The sequence below is a fragment of the Sphaeramia orbicularis genome, chromosome 9 (genome assembly GCF_902148855.1).
Source record: "Sphaeramia orbicularis chromosome 9, fSphaOr1.1, whole genome shotgun sequence".
NCBI classification, from domain to species: Eukaryota; Metazoa; Chordata; class Actinopteri; order Kurtiformes; family Apogonidae; genus Sphaeramia; species Sphaeramia orbicularis.
The window spans coordinates 40,685,288-40,699,442 of NC_043965.1; the positions used below are offsets into that span (position 1 = coordinate 40,685,288).

The following is a 14,155-nucleotide window of genomic DNA, read 5'->3' on the forward strand; positions in this document are numbered from 1 at the left end:
AAAAAAAATTCTATTATGTCAATTTTCTTGTGGCAAATAAATTCTCATGACTTTCAATAAACTAATTGGTCATACACTGTCTTTCAATCCCTGCCTCAAAATATTGTAAATTTTGCTTCCCCACCCTGTAGATTACTGCACAAAGTGAGAATTAGATTTTCCTTGGTCAGGATATGTACAGTCAGTCCAGCTTGGATTTACAAGGCTGACAATTAATACTGAACAAACAAGAACTCAAACTATGAATTATGAAAGAGCTGCAGCATCTGAAACCGACCACAATGAACATTTGACAGATAAACAGAACCACAGTGCTTCAGTTTCAGCTTCACAGTTTATCATGTCTTATATGTGTTATGATTGTCTCTCTCAACTCACCATATAGTTTTTATTAGTATTTTTATCAATTACTAGAAACTTCAGGCGACCCCATTTGAATTCCAGGCAACCCCACGTGGGGTCCCGACCCCAAGGTTGAAAAACACTGCTATAACACATTGAAACGTCATTAAATGGACAATCAAATGATTAAGTTATTTACAAAAAATACTTAGATTTGTGTGTTTCTTTCATCACACTGCTGCACTTTCTTGGTGTGTTTACCTCCATCTTCCCAATGATTTCTCTTTCACCCCACTACATCTTTACAGACTGGAACTACATCTGCAAATTGTTGTCCATCAGTCCTGGTGCATCTGTAGCTTGTCCATCCATGGGAGTGGTTCTCTCCTTCACTGTGGTTTTCCCCAAGGTTTCTCTTTTCCCACTGGGTTTTTGGAGTTTTTCCTTACCGAGAAGGAGGGTCTAAGGACGGGGGATTAATCCATTTCCTTCATGTGCTGTTTATTTGACTGTTGTTTGTTTTCATATCCAACCAATTCTGTAAAGCCCTGTGAGGAAACCTTGTTGTGATATAGGGCTCTACAAATAAAACTGAATTGAATTGAACTGAATCTAGCTTTACAGTGATCTACTATCAGAAGTTTGAAGGGAAAAAAAGGTGAAAAAAAAATCCACATTTCAAACTAAGTCATCATTGTTTTTTCTATGAAATCCAAACAAGTCGACATTAATCACAAAATCAAATCATCAAATGTTTGAGTATTTTATTGTGAGTCGAAGCAGTTCTATCTTCCCTATACTTTTGTTTTGTCCAAGAAAAAGAAGAGCGGCTCATTATTGTTGCTTCATTACTTAACCCATAAAGACCCAGCGTGACTTTTGTGGCAGTTCCCAAATGAATTTTTCTCTCTTTAACCTTTCCTATATGATTAATCACCATTTATTATCATAGGAATCTCTAAATTTAGCATTTTTTTCCAGTGAAAATCATCTCTTTTCCTATGTTTAATTGACCGATGACGAAGATGTTCATAAAAGCTCAGACTAAATTCAAAGGTTATTATATCAAAACAGAAAAACAATGAAGAAAAGGTGACTTTTTGGGTAAAATATAGCTTTAACTGGACATAAAGCAAGTGTGTCCATCCACTGTCGTTGATCAAACTCTATGGGTTTTACTAGTGAATCAATGCTGTAGAAGATGACGGTGTTTCCACATTCACTACGGAGCCTCTGAACGTCCAAATGGGTCATATCTGATGACCATGAAAAGATGACGAACTGCATTTACACCAATTATTTACACGTATTGATAGAATTAGTGGATCAACAGTTTAGATCAGTGGATGCTTTTGGTCAACGGTGGATGTTTGGGTCTTTATGGGTTAACACAGACTGTGGACATAGAAGATCAGAGGTTAACCCTTTCATACATAGTGGTCAGTACAGTGGACAGTTATTCTACAGCTGTTCTATTGTATGTTCATGGGTTTCGTTGTCTTAGTTGCATATCAGACAACACAGTGGACACTTATGCATCGTCCCATACAGTGCATTTCATACCGTTACTGTAACTTTGCTGTTCTTCATAACCCTGATCTGCACTAACATGTTTCAGTGTAAATCAATTGCTAATTGATATTAGACTGTAATTAACAGAGTTTTTTTTTTGCATATTATCTCCATGAAGTCAATAATAACTAGTATTAGATTATGTTAACCCTTTCATGCATAGTGGTCACTACAGTGGACAGTTACTCTACAGCTTTAATCTTGTATATTCATGGGTTTTGTTGTTTTAGTTCCATATCAACCAACACAGTGGACACTTATGCATCATCTCATAAACTGCAATTCATACCATTATTGTAACTTTGCTGTTCTTGATTGGTTATGAGTGGAAATCAATTGTTAATATTTATTTTTTGCATATTATCTCCATGAATATCTCCGTGAGTAATAACTAGTATTAGAATATGTTACAATGTGAGAAAACATCAGATTAGCTGCATTAAACATGGTTTCATTTCACTGTTTTCATATCACTTTATGGTATTGGGTTTTAAATACATGTTTCTTTGCTTCAAGAATAAAATTCATGGTGTAGCTGAGTGGACATTTTTGTAACTCCATGAAAAACAGGTTTATTAAAAAAAAAAAAAAAAAAATCAATCACATTGTTTCTTTTTTTCATGCCTAAAGAGGAATAAAAACACTCAGGAAAAAAAAAAAAATCTTGATTAAGGTTCTCATAATTCATGCATGAAAGGGTTAAAATGTGAGAAAACATCAGATTAGCAGGATTAAAAATGTTTTTATTGCTTAGTTTTCCATATCACTAGTCGCTTTTCCATTGGACATCTGCACAAAACTTTACCGATATTTACTAAATGTTGAAAAAACAGAAGTGTGTAATGTCGGATTTTCAATTAAATCACAAATGCGATGATTTGTGTATTTATTATTGCAAGATGACACGAGAAGTTATTCCATAAACATGGCGATGAATGTAAATATGGTGTTGATTTACAGATATATTCATTATTATTATATATTACCCCTCTATCTCGTACTAAATTAAAAAATGATTGAGTTTCCTGGTGTGTCCACGCATACCGCCACATTTCTTCTTCTTTGCTTCTTGTGACATCCGTCAACATCCATTTTTTTTATTGACCTGACTCTAGTTGTGAAAAAAGGTCTTTCCATCACAGTTTTGCATGATATACCATTTGTGCTACGTCTAAAAAAACCACCTCTTGCCAGTGCAAAAACTTTTAATCGACAAATGAGACTTTTGGCGAAATTGTCTTTTTCCCATTAGGTCAATTTTTACGTGCAAGTTAAATTTGCACAATTTGAGGGTCAATGGAAAAATGACTACTTTCTGATATTAGGTTTTAAATACATGTTTCTTTGCTTCAAAATTGAAATGCATGGTGTCCGGCTGAGAGGACATTTTTGTAACTCCTTAAAAAAAAAAAAAAAAAAAAAAAAATTGATCGCATTGTTTTTTTCATGCCTAAAGAGGAATAAAAACCCTCAGGAAAAATATCTTGGCTAAGGTTCTTATAATTCATGCACAAAAGAGTTAATTTAAGAATGATTCAGACATAAATGCCGGTAATTCTGAAGGATTCACTAACTTTATCAGGCTACTGTATAATACAAAATAGTGTTTCTGCTGAAATGAAGCTGCTTTACTTCAACTCCAGCTGAAAAACATAGCTGCTAGCTCCTTCTAAACAGTTCAATACGCTGCCTGGAGGTCTTCCTGGCACTGATCCTTTACTGAGAGGTCCTGCTGTTCTGTGCCATGTGTGTCAGCATCCTGTGAACGATCGATGCATATCTGCACCAAAACGACAAACCTATTTACGATATTCTAAAAGACGAGCAATTCCGCTTCCATTTTTGGTGGTGATCAGTCAATGTTCTGCAAAAATCAGCCTGACTAATTGCATTACTTATCTATTTTAGCTTTTGCCTACATTATCTGTAAGTGTGCTATGATCTCGCAGTGAGACGATCGCATAATCTGGCATTTCTTTCCTGTGAGACAAATTTCTGGTGTTCACGTCAGGTTAGGCAGAATTTCTCACGCATTAATGAAAAGGACGTTTCTTAAATCCTGCTGTCTCTGCAGCATGTACCTGAGCTGAGATTGATGGGTAAGTATTACTGCAGGAGAAATATTTTTATAGATTTTTCCTTCCCTTCCTGTTTTTTCTTGTCCTCCGGAGCAATTTGTCAGCTACAGCAAGTGACATTTCAGATGACACCGCATCAAACAATCCTGGATAAAATGACACTCTAAATATGAGACCTGCTGTGTGTGCATGCATCTGCTCGCTGTTGTTTTTGTGTGTGTGTGTGTGTGTGTGTGGATGCAGTTGTTTTAACAGGCAGAAAGTGAAAAAAATAAAAAAAAAATCCTTCAAAACACACTCATATCTAAATGGTATATGACATTATGGATGGAATTTAATTTACCCTAACCAATCTCCTTCCTCAGGCTTCTCACTTTTGACAAAACTTTTAAATTACCGCAGAACACATTTGCACAGACAATCAATATCATTCATGGAAACTGAATTAATGCAAGCTTCAGCTCCACCAGTTTACAAGTATTCCCGTGTGGCTCAACAACAAAAGCGCATCTAGATATTGTTTTCACTCTAACATATAGCCATTGATTTCCCATCAGGCACAGCATTTCATAAAGTATAAGTCAAATTCCTCTGGAGATAAAACTGTTGAAGAAAAGTAAGTGATAGCTATCAGCTTTCCAACTGTTAATAAACTATTAGTTGGGAAAGGTGGTGTTGAGCTGAATGTTTGAGGAGGGACATAATTGCATAGTGTGGCAGTTATTTTGTACTGAATGTGGACAGAGGATTTTTCCCATGACTTATTTGTATGATCTTATTGATATTAGTGTGTGTGTGGGGGGGGTTATTTCAGAAAAAAAATTCAGATTCAACTTTAGCCCTGATTTTCTGACGCAACAAGATGTTCAAAGCACACCTGTGTGATTTTTTTTTTTTTTTTTATTTTCATCCAACCCCCCCCACACACATACACACACCCTGAAAATTACTTTTTCAACCCTGCAAACGTGGGTTTTTTTGGTAACTTTCAAACCTTCTTCACTTTTGATAAAGTACAATGTAACAATGTGCTCATGCTGGGCACTTAAATGTTTTGTTGTGAGACATGTGATGTCTTCAGAGTACTTTGCACTACAAAAGGTCAAATTATAGGTCAAAGGTCACCCAAATGGTCCAAAATGCATATTTCATGGAATGAAGCTGTTAATGTGGGTTCTTCCAAATGTTGGGCTCAGGTTCTCTCCTCAGAACACATCTACTGACCACAAACAACTGCCATTCAATAAGACACATTAAGCACAACTATTTATTCATGTATTCTCCATACAGACATGTCAAAAAGAACAAACAGTAGTTTCACATGACTTTGCAGTTTACATGGATATGACCTGTTGAGGGCGACACGGTGGTGCAGTGGATAGCACTGGTGCCTCACAGACAGAAGGTCCTGGGTTCAATTCCAACACCAGTTGATGGGGGTGGGGCCTTTAGTGCGTGAGGGTGGGACCTTTCTGTGTGGAGTTTGCATGTTCTCCTTGTGTCTGTGTGGGTTCTCTCCAGGTACTCTGGCTCCTCCCACCATCCAAACACATGCACTGATAGGTTAATGGGTTAATCTAAATCACCCATAGGTGTGAATGTGACAGTGATTGTTTGTCTCTATGTGTTCAGCCCTGAGATGAACTGGTGAAATGTCCAGGGTGTACCCCGCCTTCACCTGTAAGTAGCTGGGATAGGCTCAAAGCGACCCCCGTGACCCTAGTGAGGATAAAGCGGGTTCAGAAAATGAATGAATGAATGAAGTGTTAGTGACTCCCGCCAAAATGTGTGCTAGTGTTTCCCACCACACTAATGGTGGCAGATTCAAATGGAATGTACATGTTGCAATATTTTGTCTGTAATGTGGCTTTGAAAGGGCCAAAGGCCTTGGGGGGATCCCACTAGGAAACCAGAAGGAACAGAACTGAGGACAGATTTGATAAAATGTCAGAATGGTATGAATTTTTGAAAAAACTAGACATTTTGGTGACCTTTAACCTACAACATGACCTTGACATTAGACTTTTCATAGTACAAAGTACTCTTATGATACAATATGGCACTTACAAGATCATTAAATGGCCCATCATGAACATATTTATACACTGGACTGGACAAAAGAGTGGAGAAGCTGTGAAAGTTGCAATTTTCAGAGTTAAAAAAGTAGTTTTCGGGTTGGGGGGGTTTGGATGAAAATTTCAAAAAAATTACGCAGGAGTGCTTAGAACATCTTGGTGCATTAGAAAGTCAGGGCTAATGTGGTATTTGATATTAAGCCCCCCCCCCCCACTAATATTAGATACAAGAGTTATTGTGGAAGTTTTGAGATGGCAGCCGTCTTATACTTTATCACGGCAACAATGGATCAATTATTTTCTAGATATAGTTATGATGGAGAGGTCAGTGGCCCGGATGCATGCAGCCAGTGGAAAAACCCTTAGTATGTGGGATGGTGTTTATATTATGGTTTAAGATAGAGTGCAACATAATTGTCTATGACTATCCTGATCACCTATCTGTTTATATCTGTAAATTAGATTCATTTTCATCTATGTACATGTATTTGTTTTTATTAGTGGTTTTCGTATTTTGAGATCCAGGTTGGGTTGGTATGGGGGTCACCACTGGTTATGGGGGGGCGGGGGGGGGGGGGGGGGTATACTTTGTGTGTCACAAAATCTTTTATCATAAAATGTGAGTTTCTTTCTTTTCTTTTTTATATTGTACTTTTGGAGATGCACAATGAAAATAAATTTAAAAACTGATTTTAAAAAAATCATGTTTTTACATTTGGTGTGCATATCTCTTTTATTGTGTTGTTTTCTATGTTTTAGTGTCTTTGCTTGCATCTTGTATTCTGCTGTTGTGCACTTCTGCTTTGTCTGTCAACGCACTTTGTAAACTCAGTTTTTAAAGGTGTTATATAAATAAAATTTTATTTTTATGATTATGATTATTATAAGACTTCCGACGAGCATTTCTCCGAGTACGCCATAATTGTTTGTCAGCAGCAGTGGTTGTAGTCCAGACTGAAAATATGTCCAAACTTTGAGCTGATTACCTAAAATGTTCAGTTGTTGGTTGAACGGGACAGAGCAGCACAGAAGACAACCTGGAAGGGGGCGGGGTCAGGTGCATTTAAAGGGCCAGCGCTCAAAACCACCTTTCTGGTGTCATTCCTTAGAAAAAGGGTTGAAAATGGACCTGTGGAGTTGAATTAATGAAGAATTCAGACCCAAGAAGAGCATTTACAGTTTATGTAGACCAGCGCAGACCTCTGCCAAGGCAGATCAGCCCCCCCCCCCCCCCCCCTGATGTCTGTCTGTCTGTGTGCAAGATAACTCAAAAAGTTATGGACGGATTTGGATGACATTTTCAGGAAATGTTGATACTGGCACAAGAAACAAATGAACAAATTTTGGTGGTGATTGGGGGTGGGGGGGCCACTGATCTGCCTTGGCGGAGGTCTGTGCTCTCTTTTCTAAAAAAGCACTTGTAGACCACAGACCTCCGCCAAGGCAGATCAGTGCCCCACCACCACCACCACCACCACCCCTGATCATCACCAACATTTAATCACGTGTTCCTTGTGCCTGTTACGGTGGTGGAAAGGAGAGGACTCACACGCTCAGTGCTGAAGGGCGATAACGAATTTATTAACATAGAAAACAACTCAAACAAAGAATAAACAATAACCTGAGTCAGAGTCCGAGTGGGTAAATGTCCGGGTTATGGATCGTTTGTAGATGATGAAATGGATCAGCGTCGTGCAGCTTCAGCACCAAGCCTTAAATAGACTTACTGGTGATGTGCTGCAGCTGTGCAATGCTCAACAGGTGAGTCAGATCATGGGCGATGAGGTGCTGATGTGGAGAGGGAGGAGCCGGCGGTCCCACCAGCACAGACCGTGACAGTGCCAGTATCAACATTTCCTGAAATTTTCATCCAAATCTGTCCATAACTTTTTGAGTTATCTTGCACATGGACAGACAAACAGACAGACAAACAGACAGACAGACAAACCAACGCCGACAAAAACATAATCTCCTTGGCGGAGGTAAAAAAGCTAAATATCACTCCTTTAATGCAGCAATCGAGACCAGTCAAAAATTAATGCAACTGGGTGTAAATACATTTTGTGACATTTATTGTACCATTACATAAGCATTAGGATCCTTCCATGGGAATCACTTCCTTCGAAGACGAGGCAATGGTCTTTCCCTCTGATCAATTCCCACATGAAACAAAAACACATAACATCCCACCCTCAAATCAGTGGATTAGTACCACATTGACTCCCATTACAGTAGGATTTAACAGAAAACTAATGAATACATTTACAAGGGCAGTAATAAAGGTGAAACAGCATCTATACTGTATGTTCTTCTGCAACATGTCAGGTCCATCTGTGGGTGCAGAGGATCCACAGATGGATGAAATTTATCCACAAGTGACTCAGTCCTTGGAAGGATCTTGGACGGACGAATCCTGATCAAGTAGCTTTATGTAAATTAATCCTTGAAGGGTCTTTCCAGTCTATGTGATCTAAACAATGCCACAGCGATGGATCCCATAATCAAAGCTAAAGACATAAAAGTATTGTGTTTGTGACTTCTCTTAGCTTACTAGTGTACATATCAGACACACTATCATCAGCGAGGCATGGTAATATTTGCTATTCTGCTTTGAGATCTTATTTGAAGAGTTTGTGTTTTGAACATCAGACACATCCATCTACATGCACTAATCTTAAACCCTCAGATAAAGGATTAATCCTTTATTTCAACAAGGTATTAAAGTTCTGAAGAATGTGTCATTTTAACAGAGATATTTTACAATACAGACACAAATAAATGGAGATGATGAAGAAAACATGTTTTTTTAACTAATAAAGACCCAGTGATCCTTTTGTGGCAGTTTCCAAATGATTTTTCTCTCTATTTGACCATTTTTAAGTGATTTATCACCATTTCTTATTATATTATCCCCTATATTTTTGGTGTTTTTCAGTGAAAATCAGGCATTTTCCTATATTTTAAGGTGGGACACCAGATGTTTTCCTGGAGCATTTTTTACTATATTGCTTAAAATTCCCTTCACACACCGATTACAACCAATTAAATAAATGCTCTAATACAGAAATGAATAAATGTAGTCACCTGCGGAATGGACAGGAGTGAAAAAACATCATCCATTCATTTTAAGCGCCCACTCGAAATGATTGAATGGTGATATGTCTATCAAACTCAACTGCCATTTGCCCCCCCCCCCCCCCCCCTTCGTGCATGAATTGTCCATTCTCAGAGGCTTGGAGCACTGGTACAGGAAACGAAGCCAGAGCCAGAGCTTGGCTATATTAGCTATATAAAGTTAACAGTTTTATCACTAAAATAAATCACTATGAAATGTAACATTAGTCAGATAGGTATGAACTGGGGCTGTTCTGTAAGAGCGGAGGTGTTGGAGGAGACTGAATGAGGTATGCATCAGTGGCGGCTGCTCGTCTTTCAGAGAGGGGAAGCTCATTGTTGGCTTATATAAAAAAAGTCAAGTTATTTAAACATAAATTTGTCCCTCCATTCCTTTTTAAGAAAATGGTCAGTGACCTTATTGTACCAACTAAACAAGAAAATGTTGAAATTACGTTAAATTGAAACAAGGAAGTACAATGAGTGTGTTTTGTTTACAGTGCACAAAATGAACAAGTCATTTCGTAGTGGTTTCTCTCTCGATTTCACAGCAGAATGTGCAACGATATTAAACTGAACTCTGTCAGTGAAGGAGTAGATCTCAAAATATCTGTCAGTCAAATGGGATTCTGCCTTTTGACTGATCCTCCAATCAGCATGTGGAAGCCCAGCGTCCAGCCCAGCCGAGGTCCGCCCACAGCTCCGTTCACCCTCAGAGACACCGAGCGTCCAGGGGCGGGACAACATCGTGGCATTTATCCAATTACCGTCCAGTTTTGAGGCAATGAAAAAAACTGTTCCACTCAGTCCCATTAAAGTGCATGGACGCTGAGCGTCTACAGGCAAATGCACTGAGCGGAGATCGAATGAGAAAACAGTGCAACGGGAATGTATGAGAAGTGAACAACATTGAGTCCGTTAATTTGTGATAAAGCTGATTCTGAACGAACTCGTCTGTGAGATGAACATGTTCTAACACATTTGTAGTCAATGAAATGTCAACACAACCGTACATATTTAACCATTTAATTTTTATAATTTTAGGGGAAGCTGAGCTTCCCTTGCAGTCTATGAGAAATCGCCTCTGGTATGCGTGGATCGGGGCCTGATCCAGAGCCGGGTGAATTTTTGCTGTGCAGTGCTTGTGAACTCTCGAGAACAAGTATTGCATGTGCCAGTACTCTGGAGTCGTGCCTTCGGGGGGATGTCTGAAGAAAGGGGTTTGGACTTTTGAATTGTGTATTTTCAAAAGGCAGCTTGCTCGAACTATTTTTCTAAGATCTAAACCCACTTTTAATTCACTGATCATGCAAATGTTCATTAAAGCTCAGATTAAAGTTGAAGGCTATTATATCAGAAACAGAGAAAATTGAAAAAAAAAGACTTTAGCAAAGATATCAATAACTAAAAATGAACACAGTGTGTTTATCCACTGTCACTGATCCACCTCCATGGGTTTTACTGGCGAATCAGTGTTGTAGAATAGAATAGCAAAACCAAGGAGATGGTGATGGACTGGAGGAAGAGGAGCGCAGACCACACCCCACTACAGATAAATGGTGTCTGTGTGGATAGAGTATCCCTTTAAAGTTTTTTTACTTTTCTTTTTTTTTTATACTTTATTTTTAACAGATTTTACCTTTTTTAACAAACAGACAGTGAAATAAAAAAGTAAAGACATACGAAACAAGAGACGTCAACAAGCACAGACAGGGCAGTATCAAAAATTAAATACAACGATAAGGAAGTGGGTCAATGAGACACAGTTATCCCATCATGATAAGAGGGTTGAGTTAGTTTGGGTATTGTCCTGTTTCAGTCCAAGTCAGATGATTCAGATATATTCTCATGTTGCATCAGATCATGTCCTGTAAACCTGCTGACATAATTACATCCATCATTTTCATAAAAAATTTGTGCACATTTTCCTGGAATGCATATTTACTAGGGCTGGGCAAGTTAACGCGTTATTACCGCATTAACGCATTCATTAAATAACACCAACAATTTTTTTTATCTCACGTTAATGCTGTTTTATTATAACTCATATTATTCTGACCCTGCTTGTGTGCGTGTAACGATTAGCTCAGCAGATAAACAACAGGTTTCCCAAGAAAAGCCGGACGCCAAAAACTTCTGTCCAAATCTTTTACTTGAGACTCACTGTAAAATTGCAACATACATACAAAATATGTCTCAGTTCTGTTCATTGCCGTAGTGCATTTACATGGCACTATACATTTAAATGAATAGGAAAAAAATTGCTACTCAATGCTAACTTGAATGGGAAAATCCATAGACACGCTAACAATTAGCATTTACAGATTAATTTAAGATTTACAACATCTTTTTATCCAGCAACAAAGGTTCACATCAGAGATATTTTATACTATTCATTCTTACAACAACTGAACATAAAATACTCACAGGCAAACGTTTATTGGGCCATACAAAGAGAATGAAAGAAATGTGTCTGTTAGTTCCTTCTTATGTCCGAACTGGCTACGGGAACACCGCAAGTACAAAACATATGTTAGCGCAACTTATTCCGACCACTAGAGGGCCCCCTTTGCTTGCTTTTAACAAGTGAACATCACATATTATTGGGCTTATTAGTATTAGTACTTATTAGTGGGCTTAAGACTCCTGTCAATCACTCACAACCGGAAATAAACTGGTGGGGACAAAGAAAAGTAGTGGTCTTTTCCATGGACATTTTCATTTTAAATGTTTTCAGATGGTGGGGCTGAGAAGGACACAGTTGTTTGTAAGCACTGCAATGTGGAATTATTTTTTTTTATCACCGGAGTACTTTGTGTCTGAAATATCACTTAAAGGTAATACACGCTGTTGATGCCGGCAAACCCCCCACCCCCAATATAACTATGCAATTAATCGTGATTAATCACAGAAATCACTATTAATTGCGATTAAAAATTTAAAATCGCTGCCCAGCACTAATATTTACACATGCTGATAGTAAAACACACAGATGTTGACATTTATGTGTATTTCTCATGAGAAAAACAAGGTGTTGTCCTTATTGGGGCGTCACATTTTCTGGGATAGACATCCATTTTAGCCAATAATTAGTAAATTTGTCCAAATTATGGTTCAGGGAGAAAGTTAGTTTTTCCATATTGTATATTTCTTTAATAATTCCAATCCAGTCCTTCTTTGCTGGGGGTTCTTCACTCAGCCATTTTCTTGTTATGGCTTTTTTACAGGCAGCCATCATTATATTAATCAGGTATTTGTCTCTAGAATTGACTGTGGGTGGTAGATTTCCATGATAAACTGTGCAGAAATCATGTTTCATCTCCAGCCCCATTATTGTGTTAATCATTTTCAATCCATGCATTTACATGACAACTTTTATTCCTGATTTAATCCTGATTTAATTTAGATCCTATTTAAGATGCCCATGTAAACACCTTATTCCAGTTGAAAAAGAAAAGTTCGGATTAAATTTAAACCTGATTAAAGTCACTGGTTTAATCCACTTTTGAATCTGGGCTAAATTATTCCTGGGACATGTAAACCCTTTATTCCGTTTGGACTTTATTCCTTCCATTCTGCACATGCTCGTTGTCTTGTCCTGTTGCGATGACGCACACATTCTGCGCTGGCGCAAGAATATGCACTCCAGTCTAGTCAACCCAAACCGTTCCAGTGGACTATTCTGTTGGGATCTACCAGCCTGGAAAACCCTGAAGGAAGAGTTCACCACTTGTTTTTCATTAATTCATTTCTCATGCACTAATGAGTTTGATAAGTTGGCTGAACAGTTTGCACTGCAGTGCACCAATTGCCTTGTTCTCGCAGCCCTTCCGTTAGCTTAGCTTAGCCTAGTTTAGCATAATGGCTTCATTCCTATGGTCAGACGTAGCCAGGCTTTTATAAGTGATTTGTAGTATTTTATGACTGATTTTGTGATATTCAGTTCTCCCTAATCATTACTTTAGTCCGGTGGGGTCAATATGATCACAAACTGAGGCTCAAATCATGGCCATGTGACTTACTGCAGTAATAAAATCTTGGGAAATAAAAACTAATGCAAAGTTAAAACGGTAAAGCAAAGCTACTTTAGCGCATGCATCCCTTCCAACAAAAAGATTTTCCAACTTCCGTCAACACAACAGTCCCAAGATTGGATGAGTGCAGTAAGTCGCAGATCTAAAGAAATAATTAGGGAGAATCGGATTTCACAAAATCACTTACAAAAGACGACAAATCACCTGTAAAAAACTGGCTACGTGTGACCATGGGAATGCAGTGACTATGCTAAGCTAAGCTAACAGAAGGGCAACGTGAGAACTGTAGCGCAAACCCTTTTGCTCATTTATCTACCTCATTAATACCTCATGTCAACCTTTATTCGGATTTAACTTTTCCATGTAAACAGAAGAGAAAATACTTTAGTTCCGAATTATTTTCTTCTGGAAAAATAAATCAGATTTAAAAACATCATGTAACCGTACCCATTGTTTCAATCCAGTAAGGCCTAATTCTTGGACAGTCCTAGAAAATGTGACAAATTGTCTGCAAGGGCGTTCCTACATTTTCTCCAACAATTCCCATAACTCAGTAGGCCTTTTTGCATTTGTTTTAATTTGGGGATAATGAAGTTTTTTTGCTTTTCATGTGGCTGATGACCTGACATGGCACACCAGCACAGCAGCGGTGGTCAGCAAAGCCCAGCAGAGACTGCACTTCAGGAGAATGTTCAGGAAGTGTCACCTGCAGACAAACCTGATGGAAAGTTTTTATCATTCTACAGTGGAGAGTGTGCTAACATACGGCTTTACAGTCTGGTATGCCGGCCTCCCTGTAAAGGACAGGACAGCCCTGCAGGGGTCATAAAATCAGCACACAGAATCATTGGCTGCCCCCTGCCCTCCTGGAGGACACTGCAGACTCTCAGGGGCTCAACAGGGAAAAGAAGATCCTCCATGACCCCTCCCACCCTGGTCA

General features: G+C 38.4%; 1 pseudogene; it reads left to right on the top strand.

Moving 5' to 3' along the window:
• The window catches only part of LOC115426224 (putative nuclease HARBI1), a 66,414-nt pseudogene extending 58,511 nt beyond the window's left edge, over positions 1 to 7,903 (top strand).
• Positions 7,904 to 14,155: the final 6,252 nt, after the last annotated feature.